The 12,179-nt window shown below is 43.0% G+C and overlaps 1 protein-coding gene and 1 pseudogene across 1 annotated transcript in view; both read left to right on the top strand.

Moving 5' to 3' along the window:
- Positions 1-12,179, top strand: part of LOC148005832 (uncharacterized) — a 51,170-nt gene that overhangs the window by 20,891 nt on the left and 18,100 nt on the right.
- Positions 1,848-6,226, top strand: LOC148005834 (uncharacterized; annotated as a pseudogene).

Below are 12,179 nucleotides of genomic sequence, written 5' to 3'. Positions count from 1 at the left end.
AAACACTTATGTCTGTAGTGGGAGTGTAAGAGGGCCCCAGATCTTATAACTCATTCCATGATGGAAGTACCATTCAGGCTGTAAGCAGTGTGTAGACAGCACTGACTGCCAGAACTCAGGGCCTGATCCATCTGTGTGTCTGTGTGTCTTTCTATGTGTGTCTGTCAGTTCTGTTTACCTGTAATGACCAGTGGCGTCCTCTGGTATGAAAGGCCCCTTGCTTAAGACCTATGCCCAATCCTGTTGGGGACCCAAATGCTTTTAGCTTTGCCAGGTCACCAAAAGAAAGAAACACACACACACACACACACACACACACACACACACACACACACACACACATGCACACACATGCACACACACACAGACACACACACATGCACACACACTTGCGCACATGCACGCGCACAAACACACACACACCCACACACCCTCCACATGACCCACTCAGGGAGCAGGAGCACTTGCTTCTTTTGTTGCTTGACTCTCAGTCTCAATCAATGTTGCTCCCTGTGAGGACGTGGGGAGAGGCCAGGCCTCTCATCCAGGGTCCCTTTCCTCTAAGCAGCATGAACACAGGGAGGAGGAAATAGCTACCTAAGGTGAGTCTCCCTCTGTTCCACCCATATCTGCTCTAAGCAGCTCCAGAGAAGCAGAAAAGTTCCCCTCAGCTGAGCCTGAAGTGAAAGAGAAAGTTCTCCTTTATGATTTATTTTGACTTTAAACTCAATGATCTGTGCCTTAGGGTTTCCTTGCTGTGAGGAGACATCATGACCAAGGTAACTCTTATACAGGAAAACATTTAATTGGGGCAGCTTACAATTTTAGAGGTTTAGTTCATTATCATCACCGTGGGAAGCGAGGCAGCATCCAGGCAGACGTGGCAGAGTTGAGAGTTCCATATCTTGATCCAAAGGCAGCCAGGAAGAGACTGTCTAATGTGGGTAGCCAAGGGGGAGCTTGAGGATAGGAACTCAAAGCCCGACTCCACAGTGATGAACTTCTGCCAACAAGGCCACACCTATTGTGACAAGGCCACACATCCTAATGTCACTTCCCAGGAGTCAAGCATATTTAAGGTGACACAATCCACTGTAACTTTAATTTTTTTCAAATCCTATTTTTAATGATGGTTTTTAAACACTTTATCCTTCCTTGTAACCCACCACCCACCAGAGGCAGTAAAAAGGAAAGGATATAAGGTAAGTTGACCTGTTTAGAAAAGTTCTTTGGTGTAGAGTGCTGCTTTAACATTTGCCACCACAAGATGGCGCTGGCTTCCACTGTGCCCCACGTGGAAGGCCAGGATAGCTTCTGCCATTACAAGATGGCGCTGGCCTCCGCCGCGCCAGCTGACTTCCTTTCAGGATGTTGACTGTGTGTGCATGTGCAAGAATGCCTTCGTGCCAGGTCTTTTCCCACTCTGGGGCGTGCCTAATGAGATCATGGGTAAGCGGCCAATCAGGTGTGGATGCACCGTGCTAGGGTGTATATAAGCCATGCCATGCAGGCGCAAGGGGCTCTCCTTATGATTGAATAAAAGTTTTGGCTGCTGCAAGGATCCGTATGTCCCCGCGTGTTTTCTTGCTGGCGAGAAGTCGCGCGCAGGACATCTGGTGCCGAGAACCTGGGATAAAAAACGCCACACCATCGCCAGGTGCCGAGAGGGAGTCCTCCGTCCAGGGAGAGAATCCAGAAGCGGCAAGAATTGAGGTAAGCTCCGAGAGACATGATAATTTCCGAATTGTTTGGTCTTGACCTAACGTATCTTTCTCCTTCTGCTGAGGGTGATGTTGAGGCCTCTATTACATGGTAGTCTGAGGCCGGGAACGTTAGGAATTTGGCAGATGGTTAAGGATTGTTTAGGTAAAGACATTTTTCGTCCTATAATAGCGGCAGGCCAAGAGGCCCTGGACGAAATTCAGGAAAGCATGTCAGAAACGGAGCGTAGTGAAAGGTTGCAATGAAAAAATGATACTGATCGATCTCAAGCACCAGGCCCCTCTGTGGTCTTACCACCGTCAGAGGTGCTAGAACGGGGAAAGGACGCCCCGGGGACAGTGGCCACCTCAGCTACTGAGGGAGGGACCCCTGCAAAAACGGGGGCCCCGAAGACAAAGGGAACCTGAATAAAAAAGGGGGCCTCCCTGCTAAGATTAAATTAAACAAACAGGCAAAGGAGGAGAAAACCCCCAAAAAAAGCCTTTATCTGGTAATGGAGTTAGAGGTTTTGGGGCTTGATAGTTCAGAAACAGACGAGCTTGGCTCCACTGAGGAAGAGGATTTAGAAGATGAGGCAGCTCGCTATGAAGAAGAAAGATATGGGCCTAGGTGGAGAGCCACTGTGAAGAAACCAAAAGTTATGGATCCTTCGTGGACAAGGCAGGTAATTTTGTGTATTTTTTTCTTTGTGTGGGAAGCCGTTACAGCCGTTAGGACAGGTCAGAGGGTCCTTACAGAACAACAAGAAAGTATGTCGGAGGGAGAAAAGGTCTCTGAAGAAAAAAACGAAAAGAAAAGGAGATAAAAGGAACACAGTATTTTGGTAGACAAACTATGTCTTTGTGCTTGTAAAAGGCGTGATTAGGTTCTGGAAGCTTTGCAGAGTCATACTGATTAGACTTGATAGAGGCAGACCGCTGAAAATTTATTCAGGAGAATCAAACAAAAGAACATCTCAATGCCCATGCACAGCTTGATGGAGTTAATGTAATTGGGTTGTGAGTGAAAATATTCAGGGTTGTGTTTCACTTCCATACCATTGGCGAATGTCAGTCGTGCTGGTCAGATAATATATCTCAATATCTTATAGGAATTGGGTTTCAACACGTTGATGGACTAGTCCAGGAATTGAGACAATCCATCGTCCATATCGACTCCACTCGAGTGGATAGTCACCATGAACACCATCTGGTTTTTTTCCCTCTTTGTCTATTGTCTGTCCTTGGTGCACCAGGATGTCCCCATGTCTGTCAGTTTATGTCTGTGGTTCTTGCTTCTCGTTGTTTAAATGTTTTATGTTTCATGTTCAAAAGAAAAAATGGTAAAAACTTTATCTGCTGGTTGTTCACACCTTGATTTGGTTTTAACTCGTTTCAAAAAGGAACAAATGAATAAAAAACAGTTTCAATCAGGCCTTTAGAGCCCTACACCTGCAGCCAGGAGTCTGGGTCAGCTGGAGAAGCTGCCCAGGAGCTAAGCGTCTGCACGAGCTGATATTAAAGGCGCCAGCAGCTTCTCAGCTTCTTTGATACAAGAGCTGACAGCTGTTTCTCTTAGAGATATCCCTGACTTATTATTTGACTCAACAGGTGACAAGGTGCTTCTCTTAAAATCATAGCTAAAAAGGTAAAAATGGTGTTAGGTCTAAATATTAAAGATATGTGTAGCCACTTCAATTTTGTTTCTGATTGGTTTTAAATGTGTAAATATGCTCTACTTGCCTTGGTCATAGATTGTTGGCCTTTTTAGTTATTAGATATGGTTAAAAAGGTGTAATATTGGTAGCAGAAAGTTGACATAAAACTGGTAATTTGTATGGAGACATTCTAGACAACATGTGGCATGAGCCCACCCAGGGAAACAGGTCTAAATTGAGATAGTATTTTTATGGAATTCTTATCCTAGAAACCAGGCTTCTAAAAGAATTTAGGACAATGTCTCTTTGTTGAGGTACTGGAGACTACACCATCGTGCGTTCATATATAGGAATTGGCAGTCAAACTTTGTACTAGTTTGTTGGAGGTCGAGTTTTGCTTTCCAAAGTTGTGGTTTGCCCTAAAGCTATCTGTATTTTGATGCTAATTCCACTACCCCAAGGACAGCTGCCTAGTCATGTACTCAGAACTCAGGTGACCTTGTGGTTATGCTCTAGTGTTACAAAGAGAACTTAAAGATTGTGATTAAGGATTGCCAGTGTTACATTGACTAACTCAAACTTATTTTTAATTAAGAAAAAATCAAACAGGTAGAGATTGTTACAAGATTTATGAAAGATTGATGAGGTTTTAGAACTTGTGAGAACATTACAGCCAGTCTGTTTACTCCAACTGCCATTTCAAGATAGATTTAGAGGATTGATTTTGAGTTTTCATTCCGTGAGCTTGCTTATAGTTTTGGAGAGCCCATAAAGTGATATCATTAAGAATGGCTAACAGCCTTATATTATGTAATTTTGTCGCTTCTTCAATGTAAAAAGTTAGAACTTTAAATCTTTCAGTGTATATGGAAATTTTTACTACAAACCTTTGCTCTCAAAATGAGCTTTAATATTTGGGGAGTAGCTGTTGCACTACTCCAGAAAAGAATATTTGAAACTAATTTCAAGCTTCTAAGGATATGTTAATTGGCTAAGTATCTCACCTTACCAGAGGACTTAGGTCTTTGTTATGCACATTGGAGATAAAGCTTCAGCTGTGTTAATACAGAGTTGTGGACTAGAGTCATGGAAGTATTTTAAAAAGAAAGCTGATAAAACATATCTTATTCCAAACAACAGTTAATTGGTTATTACAAAATATTTGGCCTGATATTTGGCCTATTACATATACAAATTTTTCAGGCAAAATTGATAATTTTACTCTTTGCATGCTTTTGTACTTTCTGTATATTTGTGCATACAACCCATAGGAAATGTGCTTACTGTATTTATAGGTGGTTCATCTAATGAAAAGGCTACATGTATGATTGGATCACTTGTTTATTCTCTTGAGTTTCTGTTGCTTCAGTACATTATTAAATTCCGTGCTTTAGCCACTTTTTAAATCAAGCCTTCAAATCATATACTGATAGCCAATGTGTGGCTTGTGGTTTACAATTGATTTCAATTACTTAATGCTTTATTAGAGGCAAGTTTTCTACATGAAATCAGTGAGTGATGATTTCAGTGTGAATTGTCTGACAACTCACTGTCCTTTCAGTGCCCTGGCTCAGACAACTAAACAAAACCATAGACCCAGCTCTTTGAAAATGGTAATGGAGTTAATATAAAAAGAGGAAGACTCCATTTGCTTACTTTCAATTCTCAGCCTCGTCCTGCCAGCTCAGGGATTTCTAGTAAGACTGAAATTGGACAATATTTACAGGATTTGACATTTCTAATTAATGCTTATGTTTAGGTAAATAAAGTTTGTGAGGTGCTAGAGAAATTGCTTAGTGGTTAAGAGCACTAAGTACTGTTCCTTAATAGACCATTTAAGAACTCAAACTGGATTGTCTGGGCTCCTTAACAATGGAGGACAATGATACCAGACAGATTGTAGGCCTTACATAGGAACAATTAGTCAAAAAATCTCATTCTTATATATCCAAAACAATAATGCTGGAGACAATAATTTGGTATACAAGTCAAGTGCTCAGTGTCCTCAATTTAATCCTCGAGGACTTACCTTAATAAATAATATCTTCACTATATCTTAATAAATAAAAAGGGGAGTTATCCTTGTACGCTAAATAATGCTCCTTTTATTTCAATTTTAAAATTTGGATGCCAAAGTTTATGGTACCCTACAACTAGGCATACTTCTGCATAGGTGAAATAGAGAGATCCACATATTGACATGAACCTGTCCAGATATTTTATATGGGGAAGAGGGAATGTTTGTGTTTTTTCTACAGGATGTTACAAGAGTGTGCCAGCTGCCTGAGTGGTTGCTGAGACTTGCTGATCCTGGTTACATGAAGATTCAGCTCTCGTGGTTCGGGTCCCTGGAGTCATTCCTCTGCCCTGAGAGGAAGATAGAAGATTCCCCCTCACCTTTTGTCATCACAGAGATTTTGGCATTGCTGCAGTCAGTGTTACCGCTGCGTGTGTCCCGTCCAACTATGGCCCGCTCTCTGACCCTCTTTGCACTGCTGCTTGCTGGAGAAGACTGGACTCCAGCCGTTACTGCCCCCCTCATTCCCTGGTGACTCTTGCTGCCTTAACTGGTTATTTTACAGACTGTAGCTTCACAGAAATGCCACCTGCGTAAAGCTGCTGTGGACTGGGGAACTCTTCACTGGATGTACAGATCTCAGAAATAGTTCCATTGTCTGCTGGTTGTTCCAGAGAAAAATGACTGATCCTAAACTGTCCCAGAAAAGACCTTGACACTTTCGCTGCTATTGTATTTCGCTTGACACTTTTGCAGCCATTACTGCTGCAGACATTGTGTCTGCAGTGTCTAGAGTTATCCTCCCCCAATCTATTGTTAGACAAACACAGTGGGTGAACTTTCTGGAGTAGTTGCTAACAATTGCGAGTTCAAAATTTTATTATAGGAGCGGCTTGACTACGGCCCTTGGTGGTAACAGCTGTAGAGAACCAAATGAGGTGCCCACTACTTATCGGGAGTGGCTCTGTTTGGTGCAGCCCTATGCTGTGGATTAGTGTTCATGCTATGGTTGGTTTTCAAACTCAGATCTCGACAGAAACGTGACAAGGCCGTTATCACTCAAGCACTTGTGGCCATTGAACGAGGGGCCTCCCCTGGAATTTGGTTATCTATCTTCAAAAATTAGTCAGTATCTGAGTTCTCTGCTCTTGCACCCCATGGATCTGTGGATCCATTGCACTGGGATGAGAGAGACTCTCTCTCTGTATCTGAGTTCTCTGCACTTGCACCCCATGGATCTGTGGATCCATTGCACTGGGATGAGAGAGACTCAATGATCCTTTGATCAGCCCTTCCACATCGCTGAGGTTTCCTCATTGCATGCGATAGGGTAATCATGACTGTTATTAATACATAAATAAATAGGGGGAGATGTAGAGGGCCGCTTTAACATTCGCCACCACAAGATGGCGCTGTCTTCCACTGTGCCCCACGTGGAAGGCCAGGATAGCTTCTGCCATTACAAGATGGCGCTGGCCTCTGCCGTGCCAGCCGACTTCCTTTCAGGAACTTGACTGTATGCGCATGTGCAAGAGTGCCTTTGTGCCAGGTCTTTGCCCACTCCGGGGCGTGCCTAATGAGATCATGGGTAAGCGACCAATCAGGTGTGGATGCGCCGCACTAGGGTGTATATAAGCCGCCCCATGTGGGCGCGCAGGGCTCTCCTTAAGATTGAATAAAAGTTTTGGCTCCCGCAAGGATCCGTATGTCCCCGCGTGTTTTCTTGCTGGCGAGAGGTCGCGCGCAGGACACTTTGGAGCAACTCCAATCTGTGTTGTCCAGAAATTGGCAGTTAGGTTCGTGCGTCAGCAGCAGCAGCTCAATCCACGGGGAAACACTTCACAGATACACCAGTAGTCAAGTTTGGTAGAATCCAGTTAGCAACAATGGGAACAACCTAGTGGAGACAGCCAGGCTTCAGCCTGGATCCAGTCAGCAGGGGTCAACAGGAACGCCAGAAGTTCTTGGTTGTGTCTGTCTCATGGAAGTGAAGAGCGACAAAGCCTCGAGACCCACAAGCTTTGTACAGCCAGCTGTACAAGTAAGCTAGGCCCTGTCTGTCACTCTGTGGAGCCCTATTTAAACCCTCCAAGCATCATGTGTCCACCATATGTCGTGCCTCAGCATGGGTTCTGACTCTCAGCATGTGCATCCAATCAGCCCGAGCCTGCCAAGAAACTGCAGCACACCACTATTCTACCAGAAGGTTTTGGTGCATTTCTCTCTATGTAGTCCTAACAACTGCACCTGAACATGCCATGTAAGATGGACCAATAATGCATGTTGTTAGAAAAGAATCCTTCATCGTGTGTCCTTTCCTGTGCTTGCTTTATCAGAATATCATCTCTCCTGTGTCTGCTTCAGCCAAACATTCCTTCATGTGTTTGCCTTAGCAAAACACCATCCAACTGTGTTGCTGTAAAATTATAAAATATACCTTTCTTTTCTCCTGTACTAGATCCAGCATCATAGTGCCCCAAGATATCTGGTAGATATCTTCATCTCACTCAGCAAAGCTTCTCACATGCTCTGCTTCATCCCATACCACACTGCCTATGACTACTCTCTGAGCCTGGCAGCAATCTCTCCAGTTCCCAAGGCAGGTTGAACCAGGCCAGAAATATACCTCCCAAGTCCGTGGCAGCTTAGGGTCTCCAGCTGCCACATAACCCTCTTTGATTTAAATGTCCACATGAAAGAACACACAACACAATAACCTCTGATCCAATTGATAAGATACAATTGCCCACCTATACATACAAAGCCCTGTCCACATCCATCCCTTAAGAATATTCATAACCCGTAAATGTGCAGAGAGGAATCTTCACATCAGCCTCCATATTCTCTCTGCTGCTTCCTCTGCCTCACTCCATTCTCCTCCTCTCTCTAAAACTTTTCTCCCCTCATCCCCCCTTCTCATCCAATGGCAGGCCTCATTCTATCTTGTACCTGCCTTCGCCTGTGTGACATCCTACACAACAGACTTTCCAAAGAGCCTTTAAGTTTCCACTTCAACCCACAACCTAACATTCTCTGAAAAAGAGTTTAAAACACAAAACCAAAAATCACCCCTGGACTAGATATGGGGAATGACACAACACAGTACAGCCTGTCAAAACCAGGTTCTCCCTCTATCCAACACTGACCGAGCAAACCTTAAGGAATTTTCACTATGTTCAGATGCTAAAAAATTCCCTTTGTTACCGTCTCATATTTAACCAGAATCTGAGCACATCTTGGTGGCCACGGTGTCTTTATTGATACTCATAAGATCAACGCAGACAGTGTTTGTCTTCTGAGAATCCGTGAATGGTTTAGGACCCATAAGCGTTTCTGTGTGACAGAGTCTGGCCCTCAGGGTCATGGATGAATATTGCTTAAAAACAAACAGTAGAGGCTTTGAAGAAGTCATCCAGGGTTAAGAACTTGGGGTAGTGGGCAGAGTTTATTTGAGCAATTGTTGGAAATTAAATAAAGCAAATATAGATAACTATCGGTTCAAAGGATAAATTCAAAAGTAAGTTAGAAAATGTTGCAAGACAATGGGATGAGAACAGGACGTTACAGTTTACTGGGTGAAAAAGCAATGTCAAAGGTTATAACAGTAGATACCCCCTGTATATCTACCTCAAGTGGCAACCAAATTCTACACCTCCAGAAACTACCGAAAAAGGAAAAACTCAACTGAAAATGATGAAATATAATTTACATTACAGAATGGAGGAAGTAGAGATTAGAGCCCCTCTCTTTCATTCTACAAGTTCTTTGGAGAACCCTGACTAATACAGATTTTACTACCAGAAGAGGTTCTTGCACAACAGTAGTTCTGCAAGTGGTGTCCTTGCCCTGTTCAGCTTAGCGCTCAGTCCTATCCGCAGCTCTTCTACAAGAGTCCCCGAGCTCGGCCTGATGTTTGACTGTGGGTGTCTGCATCTGTTTCCATTCAGTGCTGGATGAAGCCTCTCAGGGGACAGCTATGCCAGGCTCCTGTCTCCAGGAATAGCAGAGTATCACTAAGACTGTCAGGGGTTGACTCTCTCAAATGGAATGGATCTCATGTTGGGCAGTCATTGGTTGGCCATTCCCTCAAACTCTGTTCCACATTTGTCCCTGAACATCATGTAGGCAGGAAAATTTTGGGTTGAAGGTTTTGTAGGTGGATTAATGTCTCCCTCCCTCCACTGGAAATCCTGCCTGGCTATAGGAGATGGTCACTTCAATCTCCAAATTCCCTGCTAGTAGGAGTCTCAGGTAGGTCATCCCTATAGACTCCCCAGAGCCTCCCTTATCCTAGATCTCCTACTTCCAGAATTGTCCCCACCAGTTTCTGTTCTCACACCCAGACCTCCCCAGCACCCTCTCCCCACACCTGATCACAGTTCCCCTCATTACCCCCTCTCCCACCTATCTCCCTTTGATGACTATTTTGTTTCCTTCTGAGTGAGATTCATGAAGCCTCCCTTGGGCCCTCCTAATTACCTTTGAGTCTGTGGATTGTAGTATGGTCATCCTGTACTTTATGGCTAATGTCTACTTGTAAGTGACTGGATAGCATGCGTATCTTTCTGGATCTGAATCACCTCACTCAGGACTATATTTTCTAGTTCCATACATTGGCCCACAAATTTCACGCTGTCTTTGTTTTTAATAGCTGAATAGTATCTCATTGTCTACATGTACCACATTTTCATTTCTCCATTCAGCAGTTGAGGAACATCTGGGCTATTCCCAATTCCTGGCTACTACAAATAAAGCTGCTATGATCACAACTGATCAAGCGTCTTTGTGGTAGAGCGGGGTACGTTTGGGGCATATAGCTGAGACTTCAGGTTCATTTCCAACTTTCTGAGAAACTGTCAAATTGATTTCCAAAGTGATTGTCCAAGTTTGCCCTCCCACCAGCAATGGGTGAATATCCCCTTTCCCCACATCTTCACCAGCCTGTGCTGTCACCTCAGTTTTTAATTATAGCCATTCTGATTGGTATAAGAAGGGCTCTCGGAGTCATTTGATTTGCATTTCCTGAGGACTGAGGACTCTGAAAATTCCTTTAAGTGGTTCTCAGCTATTCCAGATTCCTCTGTTGAGAATTCTCTGCTTAGCTCTGTAGCCCAGAGTTATTTGTGTTCTTTGGGAATTTGTCTCCTGTGTCAATGTGTTCAAGGAAGTTCCCCCACTTTCTCTTCTATTAGGTTCAGTATGTCCGGTTTTATGTTGAGGTCCTTGATCCACTTGGACTTGGTTTTGTGCAGGGTGATAGATATGGCTCTATTTGTATTCTTCTACATGCAGACGTTCAGTTAAACCAGCACCATTTGATTGAAGATGCTTCTTTTTTCCATTGTATGATTTTGGCTTCTTTATCAAAAATCAGGTGTTCATAGGTGTGTGTGTGTGTGTGTGTGTGTGTGTGTGTGTGTATGATTTCCAGTCCTTTGATTTTATTCCATTCACCAACCTCTCTGTCTCTGTAACAACACAGTGTAGTTTTTATTACTATTGGCTCTGTAGTGCAGCTTGAAATCAGGATGGTGATTCCTCCAGAGGTTCTTTTATTGTTCAGGATTGTTTTGGTTATCCTGGGTTTTTCGTTTTCTATTTGAGGTTGAGAACTGCTCTGTAAAGGTCTGTAATGAATCGCATTGGAATTATGATGGCAGTTGCCCTGAACTCATAGATTGCTTTGGGCTATATGGCCATTTTGGCTGTGTCAATCCTACTGACCCATGAGCATGGGAGTTATGTCGATCATCTGATAACTCCCTTGATTTCTTTATTCAGGGACTTGAAGTTCTTGTCATACAGGTCTTTCACTTGCTTGGTTAGAGTTACACCACCATAGTTTGCATTATTCATGGCTAATGTAAAGGTTGCTGCTTCCCTAATTTCTTTCTCGGCCTGTTTATTGTTGTATAAAGGAGGGCTACTGATTTATTCTGAGTTAATTTTGTATCCAGCCACTTTGCTGAAGGTGTTTTATCAGCTGGTAGAATTTTGGGAGTCACATGCGTGTACTATCACATCATCTGTGAATAGTGATACCTTGACTTCTTCCTTTCCAATCTGGTCCCCTTTGATTTCCTTTAGTTGTCTTAGTGCTCGAGGTAGAACTTCCTCCAAGTACTATGTTAAATTGATAGAGAGAAAATGGGCAGCCTTGCGTTATCCCTGATCTTAGTGGAACTGCTTAATATTTTTCTTTATTTTTTTGATGTTGGCTTTTGGCTTGCTGTATATTGTTCTTATCGTGTTTAGAAATGCCCCTTATATCTCGGATCTCTCCAAGACAGTTAAAATGAAGGAGTGTTGGATTATGTCAAAGACTATTCCTGCATCTAGTGAAATGATCATGTTAAATTTTCCTTTTAGTTTGTATGTACAGTGGATTGCATTGATGGATTTCTGTACATTGAACCTGGAATGAAGCCTACATGATCATGCTGAATAATGTTTTTGATGTGTTCCTGGATTCAGTTTGCAAGCATTTTATCGAGAATATTTGTATCAATGTTCATAGTGGAAATTAGTCTGAAGTTCTCTTTATTTATTGAGTCTTTGTGTGGTTTAGGTATCATTGAATTCTAGAAAGTGCTTAATTCATTTCTTTATTTCTAGTGGCTGGACAATGGAACTGGGGGTCCGGGGGAGGGCAGCACGCAGCTCAGGGCAGTATTTTGTTAAGAATGTGTTTGTACAGATTTTCATGTTTTATTTCTTTGTTATGTAGTATCAGAATGATTAAGAGAATATCACTAGTTGTCATATTTAAATTTTGAGATATCAAAAGAATGTCCCTTGAAGGAA

The sequence above is a fragment of the Rattus norvegicus genome, chromosome 5, assembly GCF_021556685.1.
Source record: "Rattus norvegicus strain SHRSP/BbbUtx chromosome 5, alternate assembly SHRSP_T2T, whole genome shotgun sequence".
Taxonomy (NCBI): Eukaryota; Metazoa; Chordata; class Mammalia; order Rodentia; family Muridae; genus Rattus; species Rattus norvegicus.
The sequence above is the reverse complement of the archived record's forward strand: the minus strand, read 5'-3'. Positions and strand labels throughout refer to the sequence as shown.